Raw genomic sequence first — 4,716 nt, 5'->3', positions numbered from 1 at the left:
GTTCTTAGAAATCTTCCAAATTCTCACTCTTAAATCCTCATATTTTTGCTTAGCATATGGATGGCAGCGATGCCTTTTGGAGCCAAAGATGATGTCAGAGATTTCTACAGAGAGCTGCTGACAGAACTCCATGGTATTTCCTAAGCCATAGGTGATAAATTACACYATTCATTTATTAATGGAATGTTGTAGCATCTCTATCAAGTATTTTTGAAAGCTTTTTTGCTTTAATTTCTGTTTGACTTTGAGTGAGCCTGAGCTGTGTGTAGTGGAAAGGAGTTGAGGATGTACAGATGAAACTAATTAAACACTGCCTGCCACTCTTCATTTGGAAGCCCTGATTTCAGCTCGCTGTCTCCACTTTGATTATTAAAATACGTATGGTGGTTCTCACCCCACGCTACCTGGGAGTGTCACTAATTAGGTGTCAGGATGTCAGTGATTAATGGGAAATCATGAATAAATTACAAATAAAAGCTCTACACGTGTACAGAGCTGTTGGGCTGTTCAGGATGCTCTGCAGCACCAACCACTCCTGACCTCTGAGCTGGAGTCATTCCCTGGAATTTCAGTGATTGATAAATGAGACAAGAGTCAAATCAGAGGCACAACTGCTTTTTGTTGTGACAAAGGAGGTTTCCAATCTCCACCTGTCATTATTCCACAGTTTGGATCTAATTTTCAAGTCCTGTGGCTGTTTGTCATTCATCATTTATATAATGGGAGAAAATATGATTAAGGCTATAGTCCCAAATGCTGATTAAGGCTTAATCATGATGAGCACAAACACGTAAATAATGGAGATTGGRCTGGGAAAATGGTGCATTCTTATTTAAATGTTCCTGCCTAATTTTTTATGGGGTTTCTTTTTTTCTTTTTTTTGTTGTTGTTTTTTGTGGTTTTTTTCATAGAAAGGAGGCTGCAGGCATCAAAACTTGGTGAGATGGACAGAACACAACTGTAATCCCTGCTGGTATTCCTGGAGTAACTCAGGGAAGGAGCTGCCACCAGTGCTGAGGCACAGAAATCCCTGAACTTCCTCAAAGTCCTGCAGAGTCCTTGGTGTGCATCCAGGAGCCCTGGCAGTGATGAATCCTGGACAAACTGATATCAATGTGATGGAATCAGTCAGAGGCACATCCTGAGCTGCTCAGGTAGCACTGGTGCCTCTTTGTCTGTTCAGCTCTGTGGAATTCAGGGAGCACAGATCTCGTGTCCTCGTTGCTCTGAGAGCTTTTCCCTGAGCTGCTGCCTGTTGTTTCCACTTTGTCTCATCTATTCTTTATCAGAGCTGTCACCATTCTTTTTTTTTTTTTTTTTTCATCTTGTGAGTCGTGTTTTGGGTATTTTAGGAAAAGGGGAGATTTTGCTCAGGGACCAACTCAAAGCATTTTGATGCTTCTGTTTCTTTGAGCGAGGAATTAAATGACACCAACTCAAAGCAAAACCACCCCTATTCCCCAAACTCAGGAAATAAAACGCAMTGCTTCCAGATGTGCACTCTCTCCATAGCCCAGCTGCTCTGTAAAGCTCTGTTTTTTTGTGTTTCAGTTTCTCTGTTTGTACCCAAATTGCAGTTTCCCCGAGCAGATGCYGGCTCTCAGGAGCGGTGGTGACTTGTGGCTGCTCTGCCACCACGACTGCCCAGGAGAAGGAGCTGAAACACAGCCTAGGGCTTCCAAAACTCCCAATTCTCAGCAGGAGAGCCCCAGGATCCCTGGATCCAGCCCTCATTTCCAGGTTTGTGTTCCCAGCAGGGGAAGGGATGGAGCAGGGGCTGCCCAGGCTGGTGGGCTCCTGGTCCAGAGCAGGGACTGTGAGGAGCAGGGTGAGGTCAGGGCTGATCTGGGTGTGAGCTGGGAAATCTCTGCTACCAGGGAGGGTTCTGAATGCTCCCTGATCCACTCTGGGTGCCCAGCAGCTCCTGTGGCTCTGTCCCTCAGTGTCCTTCAGCCTCATGGAGTGGCTGTGTAAGCCCAGTTCTGTCATCCCCTTGACCAGAGCAGTGTCCAGGGGGTTCCAGAGCCCCCTCACCACCCAAACCAGGGAGTTTTGGGGGGCTCTGTGTGCTCTAATGCACCTCATTTGCCACAATAACTTCACACAGCTGCTTTTTGTCAGATGGATGAGGGATTAATGTTGAAAAATCACCATTCTTTTAGTTAAAAACCAGAGCTCCCAGCACCACAGAGCCCTTCCAGTTACCAGATCCAGGACTTTCTAAACATCTGGTCATTTAGCAGAACTGCAGAGAGATTTGGAATAAGTAACAGAAAGAAATTGAAGTAAATTTTCATTACAGATCTGTCGGAAATTTAAAATTCAGGATGGATGGATTTAATTAGCTCTGRACACTTTGGTTTTCCTGTAATTCAAATGTGCCAACTTTACAACACGCAGGCCCTTGGGACATTATTTGAACCAAATCATCTTTATTTTACATGTTTGAACTGGGCACACATTCTGGTCTTTGTGGCACTGTGTGAAATCAGACAGATTGTGGCTGGGGCTGCATTTCCACACCTGTAAATAAACAGAGGATTGTTTTATGACATCCCAGGAAGTCCCTTTTATGGTCAGTTGTAAAAAAGCTCAGGGAGCCACGTTTGGAGCAGGCAGTGGATCTGCACAACTGTGCTTTCAGTTAAAATAATGGGAATCCAATAGAGCCCTGTCTGGACAAATCCTGCCAGTGCTGCAATGAGGAGCAACTTGACAGGTTTTAATTACTTTAGTGCTCATCTGGTGAGATTTTCTGTTTGTTCTGATTGTGAATCCTGTGTTACWGATTTAGTACATAGGTGCTAACCCAGATACCTTTCCTCTGTCAGGCTTTTAGTAGAGCTACAGCACAGGAGGTGAATTCAGCAGTGTGGAGTTTGGRAAGAGACACCTGGAATTAGGGGCAATTTTTGGTCAGGGCATGTTTACTTTGGGTGATTCACTTTTTCTTCCTCCAAGTTTGTGTTACTGGTTCTTTTCCTCAAGAGGACAAGGGTTSTGCCAGATTTCAGTATTGATGGGAATCTGAAAATCCATGAAATAAATGCAGATATCATCCAGGAGCCAATTATATCCCACACTATCAAATTATCCTAAGAAAACCTGAGCTTCCCATTCAGAAATGATACTGGAATCACACTTATGAGAATATTTGATTTGCTTTATAAAAGGCTGCTCAGAAACAGTCAAGATGAATTGCTGGTTTTATGCAGCTGAATAGACAAATCGAAGCAATATTCTAGGGTGCAGGAAAATCATCCTTGCTCTTTGCCTTCTGTCCACAGGTCCAATCTGTTTGAGATCTTGTTGATTCTGTGGGGATGGGCACTGTGGGGCTCTGAACTGGGGGAATATTGCTGCCAGGACACCCAGAAATGTGTGTAAATTCTCCCAGGAACAGGAGGGAGGGCAGGATATGGGGCACCTGCTCTAACCCAGCCCAGAWCAGCCCCTGGCTGTCTCCTGCCAGCTCTGGAGCCTTTCCTTGCCAAAAAAAAGCTTTGAGAGGCAGCACAGAACCTGTTACTGCTGCCTGCATCAGTATTTTAAAGAATGAACAACTGAGAGCGAATAATCTGTGGCTCTCAGAGGATCTCTCCCTGTCTGTTAGCAGAGCAGGATGCCAGGCTCTGAAAAGGACACTTTGATCATCTCTGTTAAGGACTAACGCATTCAAAGTCACGAGCTTTGGCAGGARATTCCTGTGGAAGATTCCTGTTCATCCTTTCTGGGCTTTTTGATTCTTCCCTCATTGCCAAAAAGCACAAATAACAGCTTGGAACACTGGAACCGAAGAACAGCTAACTTGGAGGAGGTACATAATGTTTTAATTCTCCTGGTTCAGATATATAACACAAGCTTCCCTGGGGGAGTGTTTTTCCTTGTTAACTCATTTATGAGATAACTGAGGCTACAGGTGTTCAGCTTTAATAAGGCATTAGTGAACAATTATATAAGACACTAAAAATAAAACCAGAGTCTTTGCATGAAGGAAATCAACACTGAGTGAAAAAAAAATAATTAACAGCAAAGCTGCACAATCAAATAAGAGAGAAAATTTTTAGAAACTGAAATTGTTGGATAATATCTTTAATGCATACAGAAAGGAAGTTGTTGAAAGAAAGGAAGGCTGTGTATTTTTATGTGCAAGATATAACAAGACATCAATAATATAGAAAAGAGTAACTGGTGCTCACACTACTGATAAAATCATTTCCTGTTTGAATTAAAGTGTTCTTTAAAATATAGTTTTAAAATAGTGAAGAGCCATCTTTCCACTAACATGCAGTTCTGTATCCCCTTGATTTATGAAATCTCATTTCAATTGCAAACTTGTGGCTCTACTGTGTTGGTGCCTGAGCATCGTTCAGTGCTGCAGAGAGCTCCAAGAGCAGCCCTGGAAAGGAAAAGAGGAAATTAGATATATTAAGCCTGAAGAATCAGTGACATTCAAATAACAGTTTTGCTCTTGTATTTCTCATTTGTTAGAAGGAGTTCCTAATAAAAATTCTAATGTGTCTTAGCCTTGGAAACAATGATCTGCTCTATTRCTTTGGACAGAACAAATTTAGGACAGAGGTTCTGACACTTCCTTAATTATAAGAGGATATCTGAAGTTCTTGGCTCCCATTTGTCTTCATCTTCACCTGCCTTTTTACTCTTCATGATGAAAAAGAGTGAATTGGACTAATGCTCATCTCTGCTATTAAACTC

At 42.7% G+C, this 4,716-nt stretch overlaps 1 long non-coding RNA gene across 1 annotated transcript in view; it reads left to right on the top strand.

Moving 5' to 3' along the window:
• Positions 1-1,695: 1,695 nt before the first annotated feature.
• LOC130583910 (uncharacterized) overlaps positions 1,696-4,716 on the top strand; it is a 4,196-nt gene continuing 1,175 nt past the window's right edge. The window contains exons 1-2 of the long non-coding RNA XR_008966462.1: positions 1,696-1,740; positions 3,617-3,817. This is a non-coding gene — a long non-coding RNA (uncharacterized LOC130583910). The remainder of the gene's footprint in view (positions 1,741-3,616; positions 3,818-4,716) is intronic.

Source organism: Malurus melanocephalus, unplaced genomic scaffold, assembly GCF_030028575.1.
Source record: "Malurus melanocephalus ecotype Western Australia unplaced genomic scaffold, MMel_1.1 scaffold_642, whole genome shotgun sequence".
In the NCBI taxonomy this organism is placed as follows: Eukaryota; Metazoa; Chordata; class Aves; order Passeriformes; family Maluridae; genus Malurus; species Malurus melanocephalus.
Note: the sequence above shows the minus strand (reverse complement) of the source record. Positions and strands in the feature narration are given on the sequence as shown.